Genomic DNA, 25,896 nt, shown 5'->3' with positions numbered 1-25,896 from the left:
CAATCATGACACAAATTATCATGGACCGATTGGTCTTTTCCTCTTTCAGTCGGTGCAGTCCTTCATCTCAAGGCATGTCGCTATGCCGAAGCTCCCTGGATGGTAGCTTCGGTGTGTACCTTCGCACTTGTACTTGCTTATGTGCTGATCTTCCGAAGGTGTTTCTTCTTAAAGGACCTTCGGCGACGAAGCAGTCCCCCAACACCATCTATGGTGAGAAACATGGGCGAAGAAACCACAAGTCTACTTCTGGTCTCCTTGACGACTGTGCGCTCTAGCAACAACCCTCCCACTTACATCCATTGCCATAAAGTAGCTTTTTCATGCAAGCCAAGCTGCCAAGTTGAAGTGTTATGTTGTGGACCTTAAAAAGGACATACCACTGTAGAGAGCTGCTTTGGCAAAATCACGTGCACTCGCCTAAGCACACACCGACCATTCGCCCTAATCACCACTGGAGGTGTGCCCCACCATGAGCCAAGTTGCCCTGCCAACCACGAGAAATTATGACAACATTGTGACTACATCGCCACCCATAGTACGTTGGTCAATATTTTTCCTCCATTGTGAATCGTTGTTCCTCTAGCTATAAATCAACACTAATGCCCTTATTGTGAAGCCTCACACCCGCCTAAGCCACCAACTTGCTATCGCTCCACTATAGCCCGAATAATGTTGTATTACTCTTCAAGACAAAGAGTAAGCCATCTTCAACGAGAGTTGTCACTACCGATTTGAGCCGCAGGTGAGCACGCCCATGATCTCTTCCCTCTCCCGATGTCATCCAAACTTTAGCAACCACGACCATGGTGTCCTTTGGAACAACTTCCTCGTCGCCGTGTCCTCGACCTAGCTGTTAAAATACACAAGGAAAAATTCACCCAAATATTTTTCATACAAGAAATAGAGCTAAGTTTCTAGAAACTTCTATAATAAGCATGACAAAGCATAGTCATGCAAAGAACAAAACAACTTTCAGTAACCTTCTACAAAACAACCATGGGTAACCATGGGATATTCATGAAATAAGACGAGATTATAGAATCTTCTACAACCATCATGGCAAGACATGAAGCAAAGATATTTGTTGCCTTAAGAAATTTTCTAGACCTACATTTATTGTGACTTTTTTAAATTTAGACATATGTCACTCATCCATGACTCATGTGTGCCTATATAAGGAGGTTGTCATCCTTACCATGGATACACGATATACGGTGAGTAGTGGTAGAGTGTAGTTAGAATAGGCACCACATAGATAAGTGTAATAGCTCATACGTAATTATTAGTAGTTAGGTGTCTATGCTTTTCTACGGTTTCCATATATCATGTAGACAAATATTGTTTAAATAAAATATTTGTTTAAACATGTTTCAAAACTTTACAATAATATTAATTAATAAGATAAGTTAACATATTTTAATTGCATTAATATTAAAGCTTGTCAAATTTACTTGGCGCTGCTAGAGCAGCTCATAAATAATTACAATTAATTCTTATATTTCTGTCTTCGATTTTTAGTAATAAGGGGGTGTTTGGGATGACTCCAAGTTCTAGCTCCAGTGTGAATCTGTAATTTATAATATCAATTTAAATACTTTTAAAATATTTTTAATCTAATTAATAAACAAAATGACTTATTGAAATGGCTTCTAAAAGTTTACAACTTCAGCTCCATGATTTTTTGGAGCACCTAATGACCTGCTCTACCAAATTTCCTAGAGCTAGAGCTATTCCAAACAAGGCCCAAATCAATGCGCATCTAATTTCTAAATAGGCTAAAATGACTTGTTGTCTCACCTAATTTGTATAAGGAAATAAATTATTATGTGCATGGTGCTAAATATATATATATAGTTTAGTTATTATCTTCATTGATCTTACTGTTCTTGTGCGATTATGGTTCAGTTATTTATCATAGAGCCTTTAAGTTTGATAAAGGTTCACGGACCTGTTCTTTTGGACTCATTGTATGCTCAAATTGTGTGGGTGAAGATATATGCAATGATGTGAATTATACATACCTTTATGAAGTAGGGTTTGATATTTTGATGTGGAAACAAGTGTGGTGGGGAGGTTGAATTATGTACCGTGATAGACCGGACAGGCCCTTGGGCTTCCTTGTATGGGTAACTTTCTGCATTGATAATTCCACCGTTTCTCATAATGTAGTCTAGGGCCTCGGAGCATGATCCATGTTTGCATCCAAAGTTCCTGAGGTTGTTTCCATCTATCAGGTGTTGCTCAGAAAGTTTTATTAACTCCTTGTTTCGTATGAAGTGAGCTGCCTCTATGAGACCGGTGACACCAAATGCCCAGTACGAACCTAAAGAACAAATTACAAGCTCAGGTCTAATAGTGTGCGCTCAGCAACTATGCATATAAGTTACAGTAGCGAATTGCTAATAGGTAGTGACATTGCATGCTTACCACAGTCTCCTTGATCTTGTATTGGTGTCACAGCTCCATAGGTACTCCAATTGACAAATGTCGGGAGCATGTCAGGACCTGGTGGTCCAAATGGGACATCTGTACCAAAAGGAGCACCGCCGCCACGAAAAGGGGTGCTAGGTCCTATAAGATGATAACATAGATATATTTAGAATAAAGTAACAAAAGTATGGACAAATTGAGTCCCAGCCTCAGAATGAAGCAGTGACAAACCTAGCCTAGACTTATAATGGGGAGGACACCGATAAGATGATTAGTTGCAATTAGTAGTTTATAACCGATCGGCACCAAGGAAGCAATAAGCTTGACTAACAGATGACTAGATAACATTGCCCAGGCAGATTCTATTCCCTTTTGTTTTTTCCTTTTTGAAGGCTATAGTCCTACAGAAATGGACAAGTTGTGAGGTAAGGGTTTCTAGTGGCTTACACAGCTGTGCAACCCAGTACCACGCTGCCAACAACAAAACAAAAGTTAGACCAGCAGGATTTCCTCCCCTAAATCGACCATAAACCACAGAGAAAGAGAGAAACCTGCCATCTATCCACAGAGAAAGAAAAGGCAGGGATGAGAATGGCGTGTTTGCCCTCTTTAGTGGCTCTGAACAACAAGATACAATTCCTTTTTTATCCTCTGTTCTGCATTTTTTTCAACATAGAGGCGGTTCTAGCAAACCAAACTAATCACTCAACAATCATAAACCGATCTTAGCACATAGCTAACAGCCACAAATCAAACCAATCCAAACTAGCTGAAAGCAAATGATTAGCTCGGGGTGACTTGGCCATATGTGCTTACGGCGCTGCGAATTTTTGCGAACACCTGTTTTTTGCTCACATAGGTCTTGCTAACAGAATCATTTACAAAAAATACCGAGTTTTTTTTCTATTATAACACTTGTTTTAACAGGTTTCTCCCTTATAGTATTTTTAATGTGACCTTCTCTATAGTAGTATTTACAAGTGCTATTACTCTTTAAAATAGTATTCTCACCTCTTTTTATTATTTCATTTTCCTTTATTTTTCCCTTCTCCTAAACTTACTGTATTGCCCCCAATCCCCATCACATCTGTTCGTTCGTTTCTTGATAGCATTCGGCACCGCCAAATTTTCTAATGTCTCTACCGTAATAGTGTGTAGCTTAATTGTCAATTCCCATCTGTACGTTCGTTTCTTCACTTCACCGTGTGGATAGTATATGCCAGCATTAAGAGCAGATCCCTCCAATACATTGAATTCACAATAGTTAGTCACGTTTTAATTTCAATATTTCACCTCCATAAACTGATATATTTTCAGTATTGAGAATTAGAAACAAATATACTACTTGATGGATCAATCCAACATCTGCAACATTCTTTTATGCACAAATGTACTACATGGTTTAAAACTATCACAGATTTACACTTTTCAGGAATGCAAAAACTATTTTATTTCCTGTCAAGAAACGAACGAACAGATGTGATGGGGACCAAGGGCAATACACTCAGTTTAGAAGAAGGGGAAAAATAAAGGAAAAAAGAAATAATATTTGAACATTTGTTTGCATGTTTATTCAGTCATATATACATATTTATGTTGATGCTTATTAACTACTAATATTGCATAAATATACATTTTCTTGAGTAAATATTGTTTCTATTATCAGTCTGTTGGTTTGCATATATGTAAATGGCAATTTTTATAAGGCAATGATATAATTTTTTTGATGTTTGACTGTGTTGACATTTATTTCGTTAGGGTCATAAAACACAATTAATGACATTTTTTCAATTAGTTCGTATAATCATTGGTGTATATGTTGTTCTAACTCAATGAAGCGCATATGTTTTACATTGTTCTTTTGTAGGCTGCTGTTTCAACAATGCGGAAGGTTGATCGACCCCCAACCAATCCGAAGCGTTTAATCATTGAGTCAAGTCAAGAATGTTTCAGTGTTGACATTCCATGCTCGACTGACATGGCAGACCCTACAAATACGTCGTCTGATGGTGATCCTCCACAGCATAGAAAGACGGGCGTTGCAGCTGCTGCTGAAAACATTACTATGCCTAATGTGGATGATGATGATGACTTTGAGCCACCCAAAAAGAAGTGCAATATCTCAATGGATGCCCCAAATAAGACGCAGGTGAGTTCACAACATTGCAGAAATTAATCGTTTCCAATATTTTAATCATGCATCTAATCTCAATACATATCTTATGTGCTGAAATTTATACCTTTCTACATTACCTTAGCTCATTAATACAAAACAGTCATAGTACAAGTAACTTTGTATAAATAAGAAAGCATAAATTGTGATATTTAAGTATTCACATATTTATCCATCTATCTACCTTTTCATTTCAGAAGCTCAACATCAGATGCAACCCAGGAGATGTTCTTGCGTCCATTCAGATATTGAATGAAAGGCAACGTCAAGCTATAGTCAGAAAAGGATTTTCTAGTATTCTTGACATGACAATTGATGCAATTGGATGTCGAACACTTCTCTGTTGGCTCATGCAGAAGCTAGACCCCAGGGACATGACTCTTCGTATTGGTCCAGACAAAGAACTCAAAAACACCAAGCAGACTGTCCATCAGATATTGGGTCTTCCAAATTTGGGTGGTGGAAAGCCCCTTAATATTAATGAAGCGAACGCTGCGGCAACACTTCGGGCCTCATTGAATATTAGCAAGGATGAGTTTGTTATTTCAAAGCTCCAAGACAGATTGAGGCTAGGCCAGGATGATGATATTTCTATCAGATGTTTTTTTCTCATTCTCTTCAACCGGCTGCTATTCCCAACAGCTAGCTGGTCTATTTCTTTCAATGAGGTTGTACTTACAGAAGAAATGGAGCGATTCCCTCAAATTGATTGGTGCCATCTAATTTTTAGTGACTTATGTGAGGCTGCCCAGAGATGGCACAACAGGAGCATTAACAATGTGTCAGCGACGATATATGGCTGTTCCATCATTGTTCTTGTAAGTTTCAAAATTAAGTTGTCAAATCTTTTATTAGATTATTCATTTGCAATTTGAAAATACATAGACATATTATGTGTTTACGTTCATTTGTATATGACTCTCATGAAATATTTATATTATGTAGCTGTATTATTTGGATCATTTGCATCATGCTGCTGCTCCAAACAACAAAAATGGCACTCCACGCATAAAGTATTTTAATAAGAATATTATAAGGGCATTGTCAATGGCCGATAAGCGGAAGCCTCGCCAGGGTGGTGAACCATTTGGTGTTTGCCCTGTGAGTCTTCATTTCTTCTATCATATTTTCCTGTTCTTTATAACAATGTTATTTACAACTAGTTACATAATTATTAATTTTGATTCTGTTTCATCAATTTAGTAGCCTATTAGTTAGCTTGTACCTTTGAACCCAAAATGTGCATTATGTTTTTACACTCAAACCTGACATAGTACAAGTTATAAAACATTAAGTAGCCCTTTCTGAAAAAAAACTCTATGGTTGGGTTACCAAGTTGATCCAAAGTAATAATTTTTGGGAGCACCATTTATGATTAACTTTGTCTTAGATATTATATAATTACCCTCTAGTAGACTAGTACTACTGCATGGATTTGCTTGACTCATCTTACTGGTTGTTATTGCGCATTCTTGCATTTTCTTTGTAAAGTAAATATTCTGATCAAACTCGAGCCATGAACAGTACTGCAAATGGGTGTGGTGAGGGACTATTTGTCTGTTTGATTGGGATCTGCCAGGCATTGATCATGACCCCAGGCAGATGAAATTGTGCGCCTGGGAGCACTGCCTGTGCCTGGTAGGTTTCCTAGGGATCCCAAGCAAACAACCACTGAAAGTATATATTCATTGTGGGGGATAGATATCCCCCGGGTCCACTAAAAGAGTAAAAGACCTCACGAAAGGCCCAAGGGCCCAATAAATCGTAAGGTCATTCTTTCGTGGGCCTGGGGAGGGACAACCAGTAAAGCAGAGCGACATGAGGCCGGATTGGTGCAAACCCGGACGGCCCACAACGTCGAGCGAGTGATTGCAACAGAGATCCGACTTTCCCGCGCTGGAGCCCCCGTGCAACGAAGCCATGCGAGGATAAGTCGGCAGAATTACATGGAGATAAACTCAAGCAGTTCACTATCTTTTAGCTACTCGTTGTTATCATATCCACATGTATTGCCCCACGATCAAGTATATAAGGCCTAGGGGGCACCCCTTCAGAACGATCGAACCTATTACTTAGCCACCACATCAACTCTCTGCATTCTCGATTCAGAGAGCTCTCTTGTAATCTCGTTCACCAAGCATACTCACCAGGACGTAGGGTGTTACGCATCTCTAAGCGGCCCGAACCTGTAAACCTTGTCCACTGTCCCTCGTGCAATCGGCACGAACCATTTTGCTACAGTTGTTGACACCGTTCTACTCCTAAAAACACCTTGAGGGGCAACCCCGGGTGTGCGGTCGGACCCAAAACACCGACATTCATGTCGAAATGTTTTCTTGCGTTCACTATAATATGCCTATCAGGTTTCCTAGGGATCCCAAGCAAACAGCCACTGAAAGTATATATTCATGTAGAAATGTTTGCTTGCGTTTACTATAATATGGCTCCCTATCAAATCTATATTACATTTAGAATGTCCTGATAAATAAGAGGTGTCAGGATTGCTATCCTTGTATATGGAAGCTGAAACTTGCAGTATGCATGGCTAGATGGTTTGAAATATAGTTTGTGGTCTTCTTTTCTTTCTTAGTTGGAATACACATCTTGATTTTAGTAGTCATATAACGATATCAATTCATGCCATGCGTCAATCCATATACATAATTATTAATTTTGATCCCGTTTCATCAGTTTCGTAGCAGCAGTGAGACATGTTACGTCTAAAAATCGCCAACTACTTGCCAGATTGAGGTTAGGTCATATACCCACTATGATCTTTGTTTGTCTGTTGCTTTACCATACTTATCATATCATTATTATCTTTTTTTACTTCAGTTTCCTATGAGGCCAGAAACTTTTGATGAAGACCCAAATCAACATGATCGACTTCCCAATATAATCATCCAACTCCCTCTTATGCAAGACTTGATGGCAAATAAGATTCAGATGCTTCCTGTACATCAACGCCAGAAGTTCCAAGCTACGTTGATTGATTATGACTTAGAGGTTGGCAAAATATTTGCCTCTATCAAGCAATGTTTGAATACTATTGGTACAAAGCAGTCCAATCTAGCTGCTACATTTGGAGAATTGATTGATGAGGTTCTTCGGGCCGATGAATCTGTTACACCAAATACTGTTAGTATTTAAGCTTTACTTATATATCTTTTCTGTCTTGATATCTTGCATTTCATGTTTACATATTCTTATTAACGTATACTTCATATTTTTTGTGCAGCAAGGTCAGACAGTGGTAGGTGGCACAGTTGAAAATGATTCTGGACCAGTATTTGACAAGACTCCTATTGGGAGTGTTTCTGCACCAGGTCTCTTCTTATCTGAATTAGAATGTGCTCGCGCTCTTCGGGCATACTTGTGTTCTAGGTTCATTGAATTGGACAGGTACATAATTTTCAATTTCTTTGACTTGGCATATTTTTTAATTCTTTTTAATTCTGAATGAACAACATCGTGGCAATGGTATTGATACTATTAAGTTTTATTCAATCTTTGCACCCAAATATTTAGCATTGAATAGAAGCGAAAGCAAAATAGCTATACACATGACTGAACTTTGAGTTGTAGCTTCTATAGAACATTGCCTTGAGCATCCACTTTCCTTCTGTCAGCTCCAACAGCAGGCTGTGCCAGACATTCCAAAGTCAAAAACAGCAAGTTTACATAAAAGAGAAAAACAGAAAATTGAAATACTAGAATTCCCATTATTATGGCTGAGAGAGGGTGGTCAAGTTGCATATTATGTAATTTTGTATCTCATTATTCCCATATAGTACCTTCAATTCAATGGTCAAGTTTCATATATATTATGTAATTTTATATCTCATTTATACAAATAACATTTGTTTCTATTTGTTGTATGCTCAATCTTTTCTTATGTAGAAATATAATTGACTTTGGTGAACATCGCGCCAATTGTTGTGACATACAACAATCTTTTGCTGATGGCGCATGTCTCGACAACGTGTTTATGCAATGTTTCATTGAGTGTGTCCGTGATGACTGGTCTAAACATATTCCTCCACTCAATGCTCACCAGCTCATTCTAGATGTTAATGTTGGGGTATGACTTCTACATTTATACCTCTTTTTTAAATGCATATCTTTAATGGAAATTACATAATACTTCTCTATCCTATTAGGCTATATTGAACTTTGAGGAGCAGGAGCAACATAGTAAGTCTCCTCGTCCATTTGACCCTTCAGTTTTGGAGAGTTACCTATTGAGACACTGCCTTCTTTCAAGCAGCTGGATGACTACAAATCAGTTAATTTCTGTTCCTTCACCCTCCACACTCTCACCTCATTTTGCTGCATTTAAATTTTAATCCAATCATCCATATCAACCTTAGTGTATTAAACATTTGTTATTTCCATTTTGTGTGCATGTAGATAATGGTACCCATGCTACGATCTGGACATTGGACATTGTATGTTGTTAATCTTCAGATTGGACGCATACATGTGTTAGATTCCAACCCTTATGGACCAGAGATGGGTGGGACTATCTGGAAAAATTACCATTGTATACCTATGGATTTGGGTGATAGGAAGGTTTCATGGGCCAGGTTAATGATGAGTAGGCTCAATCTAGCTATTCAAAATGCTCGACCAAGATCAGCTCTCCCTGCTTTTTTGAAGTACCCTATTGAACTCATGAATAACTGCCCAACAATGAAATTGGGGTCTAATGATTGTGGATTCTTTGTCATGAGATATATGCAGAACTACGACTACATGGTTGGAGCTATGAATGCAGTCATTGATCCGGTACATAATACATAGAAATTTTTTTTGTTGTTATGACATAATGTATGTACAGTTATGTCTAACTCACCTTTCCTTATATTTGTTTGCAGGATTATTCAGAGGACATTCGCTCTCTTGTACTGCATTACCTAATATTCCATCGACTAAATAGAAACAGCTTCGTGGTCTCCCACCTGGACAGATTCAAGTTCTCTCAGTAGTAGCCTAGTATAGTTTACTATCTTAATATTAGTATGAACATCATGGTCTGATGGCTTTTGGTGGTTTCAAGTTATCTCAGTTCTAGCTTAGTTTAGGGTAGTGTCACTGAATGGTGTTCATGTAAATATTGGTCTGTTGGCTTATGTTAGGATTCAGATAATACTTATGTCCATATGCAGCTCTTAGCAAACTCTTATATACATCGTACCAGATATGTTTTAGATGGTTATATTTATATATGATAGTTCTGCACTTTATCATTTGTCTTATGTTTTTATATCTTATTCAGTGATGTTCTTCATTTATATGCTTTCTTTCTAAGTTCATTTATTCAGTCTTTTCAGTTATTCTCTGGATTGATTATGCAAAAACCTGATACTGTTTATGCATATTACTGAATATGTTTATGTTTTTTTGTATACTTATTTACTTTATGCGCCTGTTTATCCAGCTTCATTGTGCTGCTTATCTTTGATCAGTTTTGTTCAATATTTTCAATAATTCCTTGTATTGACTATGCAAAAAATCCGATAATGTTTACGTATATAAATGAACAGGTTTATCTTGTTTTATGTACTTATTTACTGAATGCGCCTATCTTTGTTTATCCAGTGTTAATGTGTTGCCTATATTTGTTCAGTTATGCATAAATCTGATGCTGTTTATGCATATAACTGAACATGTTTACGATTATTCATTTAGTATTTTTGTTTAGCGCCAGCCCCTACATATTGACTTCATTTCGCCGGATATTTGATTCTTTCAACATAATTACTGTATGAGATGCAGTGAATATATGATTATATAGCCAAACAAACCCATCAGTAGCATAGCTCATAACAAATAATTACGTCGCATTAATAGATATAATCCATACAGTGAGCTTTTAACGTAAATATTCATAATCATCAAATAGTATCATGATCATAATATTTCAATATCATCCATTATTTATGTATAAATGTTTTACAATTCTGCCAAATTATCGTCATCCGAACCATGTTCTTCAGAATCAGTATGTTTATGTTTTTTTGATGTGGATGTCTAATTCCACTGTGGGGCCATTGTTGAATTTTTGTTTCTAGACCCAGGCGGTCGTCCTCTTTTTCTATCGGCAAGGCTAGCCAATTTAACCCTATTTTCCTCTACAGACAAGCAGGTTCGACTGTTGTGTCCATCAGCAATGCCACATTTTTGGCACTTTCGAGTCTTCTTCTTTTCTCCTTTCGCACCTAGTTTTAGAACTCTTTGTTCACTAGTTTTTATTGTCCTTCCCTTTGGCCTTGCATTAATTGGACGCAATAAGCTTATGCCATCTACATCATATTCCAGTCTCTACATGCCATACAAAGAAGTATTTATAGGTACATATGTTATGATGCCAAATTATAAATAGTTACTACCATTAAATATACATAATATCTGCAATTTAATAAATTTAGATTTCCTACCTTTCTAACATCCCCATATTGTGTTCCTTCACAATCATCATTTCCAACAAGCGTCATTTGCAGTTCAGATTGATGATGTGCATCAATATTTAAGTCTCCATCCTACTCATTAGTGCATTATAGTCAATATTACAAATAATGTATAAATCATCCCATTTGTTTGCACTATACATAAATTACATTGTTTTTTGCCATAATATTACTTGTTGTCGTGAATGTACTGCCACATGCTCCTCGTTATCACATTGCGATACATGTTCATCTCCAGCGTTTCCAACATCATCCTCTTCGCCCTGCAACGTTTAATTTTTACAATTAGCAATAATTAAGTTTTGAATAAAATTTTCAACAATTTTATATAAAAGAACACCCACATGGTTGCCCTCTCCAGTAGTTGCACCACCAGCATTTTCACATCCTATATCTGGCTCTAAACGCCCAAGCATCTCCAACAGTTCATCCATTGTGTCCAAAGCCTTATCACTCCCTGCCTTTGACATACTAGCTTGGTTTACTACCTTCATTGCCTTTTTAAGCAACATTTTTTGCCTATATGATTTTGTTTCTCCATCTTTTCCACTCATTTTCCTGTCATCTCTTGAAAATTCCACATCTTGCTTAGCTGAGTATGTGTAACGCTGTAGAATGTATTCCTTAGGTATCCTCTCTAGTTGAATGTGCATGAATGTTCGGATTAGATGCACACAAAATAGTCCTACATTTAAACAAGGGTGCAACATTTAACATTCAGCTTTAATTATTATCGTATAAATAATATGACGTTATTTCTTAACTCTTGCTTACCTGTGTGTTCCCACTGTTTGCATTCACATTTAAACTTTCCTGCCTCTACATCTGCATTCACTTTGAATTGGTGTTGCCCCCACACGATTCTTTTCGATCTTGATGTATGCTGCACCAACCAATCATTTGCGTCTCCATCTGGATCAAGTGTTATCCTATATGCAGTAGCGTATTTTATTGACTCCTCGAATCTATTCATCACAGCCCTGGTGTATGCCCTTGCAACCCTAATTTCGAACATATATAGAGTTGTGGTTTCTTTTTGACCCTGCATATAAAATAATTAGTTACGTCGTGCGAGCCTACTAAATAGTATAATGCATAAATAATATTACATACCATACATCCTAGTGTTTCCTTTCCTTCTTGCATCTTCCTGCTATGCAGTAGTTTCAACATTTGCTTAGCAAACTCATGAAGTGGGGTGTTTGAATCTACATGAGCGCTCTTCACGAGTTTGTTCATGCTCTCGCTACTTTGCGTAGACACCATAAGCCCACAATAGTCATGTTTGAAAAAAACAGGTATCCACTCCTTACGCATTGCATATAATTTTCTAAGTGTTCCATCTTCATGCAGGTTGAATTCATCAATCAACAATTTCCATGCAGCCTCAAACTCTATTTCAGTCAATGGATGATGTACTATAGACTGGAATTTTGTCTTAAAATCCGCTTCAGCATATCGTGCATACAACTCATTTAGAAATGGCATGTACCTATTTTGCACATGCCATAGACACAACCTGTGGACTGTGTTTGGGAAGACCCGACGTAATGCCACTGGCATTGCAGGATCTTGATCTGTAAATATTCATTGTCTGACATTATTATATGCATATTTTTATGCAAACATTGTATGTTACATAACAAAACAAGACTCACATGCATTGTAAATACGCACAAGATATTGAATTTATATTGCATGTACTTCGAGTTTATAGTCATTATATCTACATAAATCATACCTGTCAACATGACTCTTGGTCCTTCAGTCCCCATGCATGTCTTGAATGCATTAAATACCCACTCGAATGTTTCAACAGTTTCATCTCCCAATAATGAGAACCCAAACACTGTGCATTGTAGGTGTTGGTTTGCACCAACAAACATTCCTAGGGGTTTTCCATACAAATTAGTCTTATGAGTTGTATCAAAGGTAACTGCATTCCCAAAATCAACATACTCTCCTTGCTGACTAGCATGAGACCAAAAAATACTCAATATTTTTCCTTCGCTGTCTAACTGGAAATCAGAGAAAAATTGTGGATTATCCCTTTTGCATAATGAAAAAAGCCCAAAGCTTAGACACATCATTGGCATTCTTTTCTCGTTGCTTTGCCTGTTTCCTGTATATTTCAACAAAAATTTATAATTATTACTCATTAACTTGAAATGGATTTTATAATTTATATAATAGATACATAAAGAAAATGGTTCTTACAAATTAGCAATGTCCTTTGCTGTAATTGGTACGTTTTCTGGACCACCATGCATCTCAGACACGAAGTCCATGATACAGTGTTGCGGGATTCTGCTTTGCTGCATTGAACTGAGAAACTCCATGTACTCAGGATCATGAGTCTTGTTGCATTGTAGGTGTTTCTTTACAGTATCCTTCTTAATGAATTCATGATTATGTTCTAAGTGCACCAGATCGATTCTTACGGCTACAATATTTTCTTGTGAGTCATCATAGATTTTTTTAGTTTCAAACCAGCCTTGCATTGTGTTCTCCTCGATGATGTATTACGGATTCTAGGATTACTAGCTAACCTTTCTGTATTTCTACCCTCCATTGAACAATTTAACCACTTACAGTTCTTTCTCTCCCTATACTTTTTAAGTGGAAAACCAACCTCATATGCGTAACGACTGTAAAAATTGTATGCCTCATCGACATTTCCAAATGTCATACCGATCCTAGGCACCATTGTTGGATCAATACTTTCAGGCTGTGAATTAACATAATCATAAATACAATTAATTTTATATTAGTTACAGTCTTAATGTTATTTAAATTGTATAATTGACATAACCAAAGATAAATAACTTACATGACTTCGGAGGATATTAGGTGTATCTTGTTCATGATCACTAATGGTCCTCATAGGCACCATTTGATTTGCTGCTACCATTGTTTCAATTACTGTTGTATTGCCATCATTGACCCCTGGCGCTCGTAATTCTGCAGGTGGTGTTACTATATTTATCCGTGGACTCACACCACAGTTTGGAGATATAATTCTTGATGTGGGCGCTGCTGGTAGACCACTGCATGTGTCTGCAAGCCGGCCATCATATTTGTCTAATTATTTTATGAACTGAAGTAATAATTCAATTGCAAATGTACCTGGTGCAGCTCTGTGCAATGACGCAGAATTATCATCGTCTGCTTCTTCTTCTCTACCATCATCCATTGTAAACAATGCAATACAATCAGCTGCCACGTTCCTTTTTATATGCCCTGAGCTAACCAATCCCGTGTACACTGTTTACGCTATTTAGTTCGGTCAATTACGTACTATAAAGTTTGTTCCTGCATGCCAGGAGATATTGTCGGACTGGTGATAACAACTCGAGAGAATTTATCGCGGTTTGTTGAAACAGATTTATATTTACTGAAGTATATGCAACCAGTTACGCAATTGTATGTACATATTTATGCCTCGCGTTTCTGCTTACGTGCATGCTGGGCGATATTTTCGGGAGGCTTCGGTTATCGTTCGCGATTTTATCGCGTATATCATTTTACGCTAAAATACACAAGGGTTTACGATCTCTTGTCTTATGATTTACGCTGTGGTTCGATCAGACCATAAACCGCCGAACAAACTTGCACTCTGACCGATTCCGTCTAATTGGCTGGGGCTTCCCGATACTAATGGAAGCCCTGGGCTTCCATTAGTATATATATATATATATATATATATATATATATATATATATATGTGATCGAGGTAATGGAAGTCCTGGACTTCGATTAGTAGGGGAAGCCCTAGCCAGGACGTGGATAGACCACCACCGCGTGATTGCGTTAACATTTGTGCTGGTATAACCGAGTTATAGAATTTGTGTATACCATACAACGAATCTGGTAAGACAGTTCACTTATGTATACATCAACAATTATACTAGGATAAACAGATTGAATAATACACTAGCTTCTCTATGAATCCAAGTCGGTGGCGGGGTGGAAGCTGGTTGAGCTTGCTTGAAATCAATTCTCTGATCAGCGAGAGTTGGATGTGAATGGCGTGATGGCCACAAGGGTCGGGACGCGGGACATCAAACATGTTTGTCCTATTCCTATGCTGTTGTAAAATAAATATTATTAAATAAATGGATACAGTATAACTGAACGTTATGGTAAAAGTTTTAAACAAAAGTTTATAATTAAAAGCTTGCCTTAAATTGGGATTGAAAAGGTGGTATCGTTGTATAGCATGTCTCTGTGCTGCTTCGGAACTAATAAAATAGTGTGTAAGATACTTACTCAAATGTAACTATGTTATGCTGAGATGTGTGCTATACTGTGGATTATCCTTCTATTACAGCATAGTACAAAATGATATAATAAAAAATGGAGTTCATTTGTACATCAAAACAATACTGCTTCTATCCATGTACCATATATAAGCCAAATGAATTAATCAAAAAATATAATAGATATAACAAAAAAATTACCGCACAATGATCAAATGGTTCATCCCCTTGGCGTGACTTGCCCTTGTCAACTCTTGTTAATGCTTGAATAATATTTATATCAAAATATTCTATATGCGGTGTTCCACATTTGTTTTGATGGGCAACATCGTCATGAAGATAATCCAAATAGTACAACTATAAAGCCAAAAAATATATTACGTAACTCTGCATAATATGATTTGATTTTTAACACATAACAAAGCATAATATAATGTAAATAAAATTTGAATATGTAAAATTGGCTGCATAAAACAAACAAAAGATCGTGATATGCTTATAAGCTAGAATGACGATGGAGCGGTCGTATATGGTTGTAGAAACATTGGTGATGCTCCTAGTGTGCCACTTCTTGGCCGCTTGGCATAAGTTATTGAATATGAGCTGGCACCAGTCCATCTCGTGGAAACGATCCATTTCTTCAGTCAAAAGCACCTCAAGGTTAGTTATTCCCCAGCTTGCAGTAGGGAACAATAGCCGATTAAACAGTATCAGAAAGAAAGATTTGATGCTTAGGTCATCGTCGCCTTCTTTCCTAGGTCGATCTTGTAGAGCTGCAACACCGGATTCTTCTTTGGATAAACCAAGCTTAGCCCTTAAATTATTTGCAACAACAACTTCATCAATTCCTATTGGCTTTCCACCACCGGCATTTGGTAGCCCCAATATAACATGCACTGTGTCCTTTGTAATTTTTAGCTTCTTTCCTCGGCCGGCTCGAATTGTCATATCTTTATGATCAAGCTTTTCCATCAGCCAACATAAATGAGATCTACTGCCAAGCGCATCAACTCTCATACCAAGTATATTGGAGAACCCCTTCTGTGCAATAACTTGACGTTGTCTGTCATTTAAAAGCGCCTTTGAGAGTTTATACACATGGTTAGGATACTCACTATTTTCAAAGCCGGGAGGTTGCTCAACATAGACCTCTTCCTTGATTGGTCCATTGAGGAAGACACTTTTCACGTCCATTTGATAAAGCTTAAAGCCATGGTAAGTAGCATAGGCAAGTAATATACGAATTGACTCAAGCCTAGCTACGGGTGCATAAGTTTCACCAAAGTCCAAACCTTCGACTTGTGAATAACCTTTGTGAGAGCACCTAGAGGGGGGGGGGTGAATAGGTGATCCTGTAAAAACTTAAACTTAAGCCACAAAAACTTGTTAAGGGTTAGTACAAGTATGGCCAAGTGGCTAGAGTGAAGTCTCAACAAAACACAGTACCACAAGAGAATCAAGCACAGAGTGACACAGTGGTTTTATCCCGTGGTTCGGCCAAGACCAACGCTTGCCTACTCCACGTTGTGGCGTCCCAACGGACGAGGGTTGCAATCAACCCCTCTCAAGCGGTCCAAAGACCCACTTGAATACCACGGTGTTTTGTTTTCCTTTCACTATCCCGTTTGCAAGGAATCTCCACAAATTGGAGTCTCTTGCCCTTACAAGTATATGATCACAAATGAAACACAGAGTAAGGGAGGGAAGCAACACACACAAATCCACAGCAAAAGCGCACACACACGGCCAAGAATCGAGCTCACAAGACTATCTCAGAGTTCTCACTTAGAACAGAGCTCGAATCACTTAGAAACACAAACGAATGTGCAGAGACTTAGTGTGGATGATCAAGAATGCTCAAAGGTTGCTTGGATGTCTCCTCCATGCGCCTAGGGGCTCCTTTTATAGCCCCAAGGCAGCTAGGAGCCGTTGAGAGCAAATCCGGAAGGCCATCCTTGCCTTCTGTCGTCGGGGGCACCGGACAGTCCGGTGCACACCGGACACTGTCCGGTGCCCGATTTGTTTCCTTAAACGGCGAAGACGACCGTTGCAGACCGTTGGCAGATCTGGCGCTGTTGGCGCACCGGACATGTCCGGTGTACACCGGACAGTCCGGTGCCGTCTTCCGACCGTTGGCTCGGCCACGTGTCCCGCGCGGATTGCGCGGCCGACCGTTGGCCCTGGCCGACCGTTGGCTCACCGGACAGTCCGGTGCACACCGGACAGTCCGGTGAATTTTAGCCGTACGCCGCCGGCCAATTTCCCGAGAGCGGCCAGTTCGAGTCGCGCCAGCCTGGCGCACCGGACACTGTCCGGTGCACACCGGACAGTCCGGTGCTCCAGACCGAGCTGGGTCTTGGCAGCACACAGCCAAGTCCCTTCTCCTTTTCTCTATTCTTCTTCTTTCTGTTTCTAACACTTAGACAAATATATTAGTACTCAAAACCAATGTACTAAGGCTTAGAAACATACCTTTACTTCATGATTTTCACCTTGTTCATCCATGTACATAAATTCCCAATTAAGCACATGTGTTGGCACTCAATCACCAAAATACATAGAAATGGCCCAAGGGCACATTTCCCTTTCAATCTCCCCCTTTTTGGTGATTTATGCCAACACAACATAAAGCAACTAGAACAAGTGCAAAATCACTTTAAATAAAAACTCAAATTGGTTTTATTCAATTTTGGCATATATGGATCATCCTTTGCCACCACTTGGTTTGTTTTTGCAAATCAAACTCAAATCTCTATCTCTAAGTCAAACACACATGTTGAAGTATAAAGAGAGTCATTCCAAAAGAGATTGATCAAAGATTTCAAAACTCCCCCTATTTCCCATAATCAATACTTCTCCCCACAAGAAACCAATTATTGACAAGAGAGACAACATAAGAATTTTGACAAACCAAAAATTCTATTCTACTATTTTCAAAATCTCTCAAGTGGTAGCTGATCCATTTATTGCTTTGGCCTTTATTTTCTCCCCCTTTGGCATCAAGCACCAAAATGGGATCAATTTGTGGCCCTTTAACCCCATTGCCTTACCAAAATCTTCACTTAAGAGCAAATGACAATAAGAGTTAATGAGATGGACTTGGAATAAGTTACCCTCTCATCGGAGTGCAGTGGAAGTCTTTCATGGTCCAAGTCCACCTTTCCCTTTCAATCCTCCTTCGAGACTAAATCATCAAACTCAAGCACATGGTTAGTCTCAAAGGGCCAAGTTGTAACACATCTCCCCCTAAACATGTGCATCACTTTGCAACGGACTTGTGAGGTCCAGGGAGTGTTTGTACAACTTGAGCACCACAATAAGCAACAAAATGCAAAAAGGAACATGATCAAAAGCATAACTACATGTATGCTACAATTCAATCCAGGTTCCGCGAATCTAAGACATTTAGCTCACTACGCAACCTGCAAAAGGTCTTCTCATCTAGAGGCTTAGTGAAGATATCGGCTAGCTGGTTCTCGGTGCTAACATGAAACACTTCGATATCTCCCTTTTGCTGGTGGTCTCTCAAAAAGTGATGCCGGATGTCTATGTGCTTTGTGCGGCTGTGTTCAACAGGATTCTCCGCCATGCGGATAGCACTCTCATTGTCACATAGGAGTGGGACTTTGCTCAGATTGTAGCCAAAGTCCCTGAGGGTTTGCCTCATCCAAAGTAGTTGCGCGCAACACTGTCCTGCGGCAACATACTCGGCCTCAGCGGTGGATAGGGCAACGGAAGTTTGTTTCTTAGAGTTCCATGACACCAGGGACCTTCCTAAGAATTGGCACGTCCCCGATGTACTCTTCCTGTCGACCTTACATCCAGCATAGTCGGAGTCTGAGTATCCAACTAAGTCAAAGGTAGACCCCTTTGGATACCAGAGCCCGAAGCAAGGCGTAGCAACCAAATATCTAAGAATTCGCTTCACCGCCACTAAGTGACACTCCTTAGGATCGGATTGAAATCTAGCACACATGCATACGCTAAGCATAATATCCGGTCTACTAGCACATAAGTAAAGCAAAGAACCTATCATTGACCGGTATGCTTTTTGATCAACGGACTTACCTCCTTTGTTGAGGTCGGTGTGTCCGTCGGTCCCCATCGGAGTCTTTGCGGGCTTGGCGTCCTTCATCCCAAACCGCTTTAGCAGATCTTGCGTGTACTTCGTTTGGGAGATGAAGGTGCCGTCCTTGAGTTGCTTCACTTGGAACCCAAGGAAGTAGTTCAACTCGCCCATCATCGACATCTCGAATTTCTGCGTCATCACCCTGCTAAACTCTTCACAAGACTTTTGGTTAGTAGAACCAAATATTATGTCATCGACATAAATTTGGCACACAAACAAATCACCATTGCAAGTCTTAGTAAAAAGAGTTGGATCGGCCTTCCCAACCTTGAAAGCATTAGCAAGTAAAAAGTCTCTAAGGCATTCATACCATGCTCTTGGGGCTTGCTTAAGTCCATAGAGCGCCTTAGAGAGCTTACACACATGGTCGGGGTACCGTTCATCCTTGAAGCCAGGGGGTTGCTCCACGTACACCTCCTCCTTGATTGGCCCGTTGAGGAAAGCGCTCTTCACATCCATTTGGAACAACCTGAAAGAATGGTGAGCGGCATATGCTAGCAAGATTCGAATTGACTCTAGCCTAGCCACAGGAGCAAAAGTCTCCTCAAAATCCAAACCTGCGACTTGGGCATAACCTTTTGCCACAAGTCGAGCCTTGTTTCTCGTCACCACCCCGTGCTCGTCCTGTTTGTTGCGGAACACCCACTTGGTTCCCACAACATTTTGCTTCGGACGAGGCACCAGTGTCCAAACTTCATTGCGCTTGAAATTGTTTAACTCCTCTTGCATGGCCAACACCCAGTCTGGATCTAGCAAGGCCTCTTCTACCCTGAAAGGCTCAATAGAAGAGACAAAGGAGTAATGCTCACAAAAATTAACTAATCGAGATCGAGTAGTTACTCCCTTGCTAATGTCACCCAGAATTTGGTCGACGGGATGATCCCTTTGAATCATCGCTCGAACTTGAGTTGGAGGTGCCGGTTGCGCTTCTTCCTCTATCACTTGATCATCTTGTGCTCCCCCTTGATCAAGCGCCTCCACTTGAGGTACCTGTTCGTCATCTTTGGTTGGGGGTTGCACCATAGTTGAGGAAGAAGGTTGATCTCGTTCATCTTGTTCCTGTGGCCGTACTTCTCCAATCGCCATGGTCCGTATAGCGGCCGTCGGAACATCTTCTTCATCTACATCATCACAATCAACAACTTGCTCTCTTGGAGAGCCATTAGTCTCATCAAATACAACGTCGCTAGAGACTTCAACCAAACCCGATGATTTGTTGAAGACTCTATACGCCTTTGTATTTGAGTCATAACCTAATAAAAACCCTTCTACAGCTTTGGGAGCAAACTTAGAATTTCTACCCTTCTTCACTAGAATGTAGCATTTACTCCCAAATACACGAAAGTACGATACATTGGGTTTGTTACCGGTTAGTAGCTCATACGACGTCTTCTTGAGGAGGCGATGAAGGTAGACCCTGTTGATGGCGTGGCACGCTGTGTTCACGGCTTCCGTCCAAAAGCACTCGGGGGTCTTGAACTCTCCTAGCATCGTCCTCGCCATGTCGATGAGCGTCCTGTTCTTCCTCTCTACCACACCATTTTGCTGTGGTGTGTAGGGAGCGGAGAACTCGTGCTTGATCCCTTCCTCTTCAAGGAACTCCTCCACTTGAAGGTTCTTGAACTCGGACCCGTTGTCGCTTCTTATCTTTTTCACTTTGAGCTCAAACTCATTTTGAGCTCTCCTGAGGAAGCGTTTGAGGGTCCCTTGGGTTTCAGACTTATCCTGCAAAAAGAACACCCAAGTGAAGCGGGAAAAATCATCAACAATAACTAAACCATACTTACTTCCCCCTATGCTTAGATAGGCGACGGGTCCGAAGAGGTCCATATGCAGTAGCTCCAGGGGTCTTGACGTGGTCATCACATTCTTGCTGTGATGCGCTCCTCCCACCTGTTTACCTGCCTGACAAGCTGCACAAGGTCTATCTTTTTCGAAATGTACATTTGTTAGACCTATCACATGTTCTCCCTTTAGAAGCTTGTGGAGGTTCTTCATCCCCACATGTGCTAAGCGGCGATGCCATAGCCAGCCCATGCAAGTCTTAGCCATTAAGCATGCATCTAGACCGGCCTCTTCTTTTGCAAAATCAACTAAATAAAGTTTGCCGTCTAGTACACCCTTAAAAGCTAGTGAACCATCACATCTTCTAAAGACAGACACATCTACATTTGTAAATAAACAATTATATCCCATTTGACATAATTGACTGACAGATAGCAAATTATATCCAAGACTCTCCACTAAGAATACATTTGATATAGAATGCTCATTTGAAATTGCAATTTTACCTAGCCCTTTTACCTTGCCTTGATTCCCATCACCGAATATAATTGAATCTTGGGAATCCTTATTTTTGACATAGGAGGTGAACATCTTCTTCTCCCCCGTCATATGGTTTGTGCATCCGCTGTCAATAATCCAGCTTGAACCCCCGGATGCATAAACCTGCAAGGCAAATTTAGGCTTGGGTCTTAGGTACCCAACTCATGTTGGGTCCTGCAAGGTTAGCACAAATGTCCTTAGGGACCCAAATGCAAGTCCTGTCTCCCTTGCATTTTGCCCCTAACTTCCTAGCAACTATTTTCCTATCCTTTCTACAAATAGCAAAGGAAGTGTTTAAAGCACAATAAATTATAGAAGGTTCATTCACTACTTTCCTAGGAGCATGAATAACATTCTTTCTAGGCACATGAGCAATATTTCTCCTAGGCATATCCCTATCATGCTTATAAGAAGAACTAGAGGCAAACATGGCATGAGAATCATAGACATGTGAATCAAAATCATTATAAGCATTTCTAGCATTTCTCCTATCATAATACATAAAAGCATGGTTCTTTTTAGCATTACTAGCCATAGGGGCCTTCCCTTTCTCCTTGACGAAGATGGGAGCCTTATGGCTTGTTAAGTTCTTGGCCTCTCTCTTGAAGCCAAGACCATCCTTAATTGAGGGGTGTCTACCAACCGTATAGGCATCCCTTGCAAATTTTATTTTATCAACTTCATTCTTGCTAGTCTTAAGTTGGGCATTAAGACTAGCCACTTCCTTATTTAATTTGGAAATTAAAACTAGATGTTCACTACAGGCATCAACATCGAAATCCTTACACCTAGTGCAAATCTTAACATGTTCTACACAAGAATTAGATTTATTTGCTACTTCTAACTTAGCATTTAAATCATTGTTAACACCTTGTAAAGTAGAAATGGTTTCATGACAAGTAGATAGTTCATAAGAAAGCATTTCATTTCTTTTTACTTCTAAAGCATATGATTTTTGTGCCTCTACAAATTTATCATGTTCATCATACAATAAATCCTCCTGCTTTTCTAAAAGCCTATCCTTTTCATTCAATGCATCAATCAATTCATTGATTTTATCTATCTTAGATCTATCTAAGCCCTTGAACAAGCATGAATAATCTATGTCATCATCACTAGACTCACTATCACTAGAAGAAGCATAAGTGGAGTCTTGAGTACTCACCTTCTTCTCCCTTGCCATAAGACATGTGAGACGCTCGTTGGGGAAGAGAGCCGATTTGTTGAAGGCAGTGGCGGCGAGTCCTTCGTTGTCGGAGTCGGAGGAGGAGCAATCCGAGTCCCACTCCTTTCCTAGATGCGCCTCGCCCTTTGCCTTCTTGTATTGCTTCTTCTTTTCTCTTTTGTTCCCCTTTTCCTGGTCACTTTCATTATCGGGACAGTTAGCGATAAAATGACCAAGCTTACCGCATTTGAAGCATGAGCGCTTCCCCTTGGTCTTGGTCTTGCTTGGCTGCCTCTTGCGACCATTTAGCGCCGTCTTGAATCTCTTGATGATGAGAGCCATCTCTTCATCGTTGAGTCCGGCCGCCTCAATTTGTGCCACCTTGCTAGGTAGCGCCTCCTTGCTTCGTGTTGCCTTGAGAGCGAGAGGTTGCGGCTCGTTGATCGGACCATTCAAGGCGTCGTCCACATATCTCGCCTCCTTGATCATCATTCGCCCGCTAACAAATTTCCCAAGAACTTCTTCGGGCGACATCTTGGTGTACCTGGGATTTTCACGTATATTGTTCACCAAGTGAGGATCAAGAACGGTAAATGACCTTAGCATTAGGCGGACGACGTCGTGGTCCGTCCATCGCGTGCTCCCGTAGCTTCTTATCTTGTTGATGAGGGTCTTGAGCCGATTGTATGTTTGCGTTGGCTCCTCGCCCCTTATCATTGCGAACCGTCCAAGCTCGCCCTCCACCAACTCCATCTTGGTGAGTAAGGTGACGTCGTTCCCCTCATGAGAAATCTTGAGGGTGTCCCAGATTTGCTTGGCGTTATCCAAGCCGCTCACCTTATGGTATTCATTCCTGCACAAGGAAGCTAGAAGAACAGTAGTAGCTTGTGCATTCTTATGAATTTGTTCATTAATGAACATGGGACTATCCGAACTATCAAAATGCATTCCACTCTCTACAATCTCCCATATACTAGGATGGAGAGAGAATAGGTGACTACGCATTTTGTGGCTCCAAAATCCGTAGTCCTCTCCATCAAAGTGTGGGGGCTTGCCGAGTGGAATGGAAAGCAAATGTGAATTTGAACTATGCGGAATACGAGAGTAGTCAAAAGAAAAGTTAGAATTAACCGGTTTCCTTTGTTTGTCGTAGTCGTCGTCCTTTTGGGAAGAAGAGGACTCATCGCTGTCGTAGTAGACGATCTCCTTGATGCGTCTTGTCTTCTTCTTCTTCCCATCTCTTCGCTTGTGGCCCGAGCCCGAGTCATTGGACTTGTCATCCCTTGGCTCGTTGACGAAGGACTCCTTCTCCTTGTCGTTGATCACAATTCCCTTCCCCTTAGGATCCATCTCTTCAGGCGGTTAGTCCCTTTCTTGAAGAGAACGGCTCCGATACCAATTGAGAGCACCTAGAGGGGGGGGGGGGTGAATAGGTGATCCTGTAAAAACTTAAACTTAAGCCACAAAAACTTGTTAAGGGTTAGTACAAGTATGGCCAAGTGGCTAGAGTGAAGTCTCAACAAAACACAGTACCACAAGAGAATCAAGCACAGAGTGACACAGTGGTTTTATCCTGTGGTTCGGCCAAGACCAACGCTTGCCTACTCCACGTTGTGGCGTCCCAACGGACGAGGGTTGCAATCAACCCCTCTCAAGCGGTCCAAAGACCCACTTGAATACCACGGTGTTTTGTTTTCCTTTCACTATCCCGTTTGCAAGGAATCTCCACAAATTGGAGTCTCTTGCCCTTACAAGTATATGATCACAAATGAAACACAGAGTAAGGGAGGGAAGCAACACACACAAATCCACAGCAAAAGCGCACACACACGGCCAAGAATCGAGCTCACAAGACTATCTCAGAGTTCTCACTTAGAACAGAGCTCGAATCACTTAGAAACACAAACGAATGTGCAGAGACTTAGTGTGGATGATCAAGAATGCTCAAAGGTTGCTTGGATGTCTCCTCCATGCGCCTAGGGGCTCCTTTTATAGCCCCAAGGCAGCTAGGAGCCGTTGAGAGCAAATCCGGAAGGCCATCCTTGCCTTCTGTCGTCGGGGGCACCGGACAGTCCGGTGCACACCGGACACTGTCCGGTGCCCGATTTGTTTCCTTAAACGGCGAAGACGACCGTTGCAGACCGTTGGCAGATCTGGCGCTGTTGGCGCACCGGACATGTCCGGTGTACACCGGACAGTCCGGTGCCGTCTTCCGACCGTTGGCTCGGCCACGTGTCCCGCGCGGATTGCGCGGCCGACCGTTGGCCCTGGCCGACCGTTGGCTCACCGGACAGTCCGGTGCACACCGGACAGTCCGGTGAATTTTAGCCGTACGCCGCCGGCCAATTTCCCGAGAGCGGCCAGTTCGAGTCGCGCCAGCCTGGCGCACCGGACACTGTCCGGTGCACACCGGACAGTCCGGTGCTCCAGACCGAGCTGGGTCTTGGCAGCACACAGCCAAGTCCCTTCTCCTTTTCTCTATTCTTCTTCTTTCTGTTTCTAACACTTAGACAAATATATTAGTACTCAAAACCAATGTACTAAGGCTTAGAAACATACCTTTACTTCATGATTTTCACCTTGTTCATCCATGTACATAAATTCCCAATTAAGCACATGTGTTGGCACTCAATCACCAAAATACATAGAAATGGCCCAAGGGCACATTTCCCTTTCACTTTGGCCACAAGTCGGGCTTTGTTCCTTGTCACCATACCATGCTCATCTTGTTTGTTGCGGAATACCCACTTGGTACCTACAACATTTTGGTTAGGACGTGGAACTAAATGACATACCTCATTCCTCGTGAAGTTGTTGAGCTCCTCTTGCATTGCCAGCACCCAATCTGGATCTCTTAGTGCATCCTCCACCCTGTATGGCTCAATAGAGGACACAAAAGAGTAATGTTCACAGAAATGTGAAACTCGAGATCTAGTGGTTAC

General features: G+C 40.6%; 1 pseudogene across 1 annotated transcript; it reads left to right on the top strand.

Annotated features, from left to right (window-relative positions):
* Positions 1 to 655: 655 nt before the first annotated feature.
* On the top strand, positions 656 to 9,852 carry LOC103651588 (uncharacterized; annotated as a pseudogene). Its single transcript, NR_163236.1, has 10 exons — positions 656 to 745; positions 4,301 to 4,582; positions 5,552 to 5,707; positions 7,298 to 7,357; positions 7,442 to 7,744; positions 7,854 to 8,008; positions 8,507 to 8,687; positions 8,767 to 8,891; positions 9,017 to 9,394; positions 9,484 to 9,852. The product of NR_163236.1 is annotated as an uncharacterized protein (transcript).
* The last annotated feature ends 16,044 nt before the right edge of the window (positions 9,853 to 25,896 follow it).

This window comes from Zea mays, chromosome 3, assembly GCF_902167145.1.
Source record: "Zea mays cultivar B73 chromosome 3, Zm-B73-REFERENCE-NAM-5.0, whole genome shotgun sequence".
NCBI classification, from domain to species: domain Eukaryota; kingdom Viridiplantae; phylum Streptophyta; class Magnoliopsida; order Poales; family Poaceae; genus Zea; species Zea mays.
Note: the sequence above shows the minus strand (reverse complement) of the source record. Positions and strands in the feature narration are given on the sequence as shown.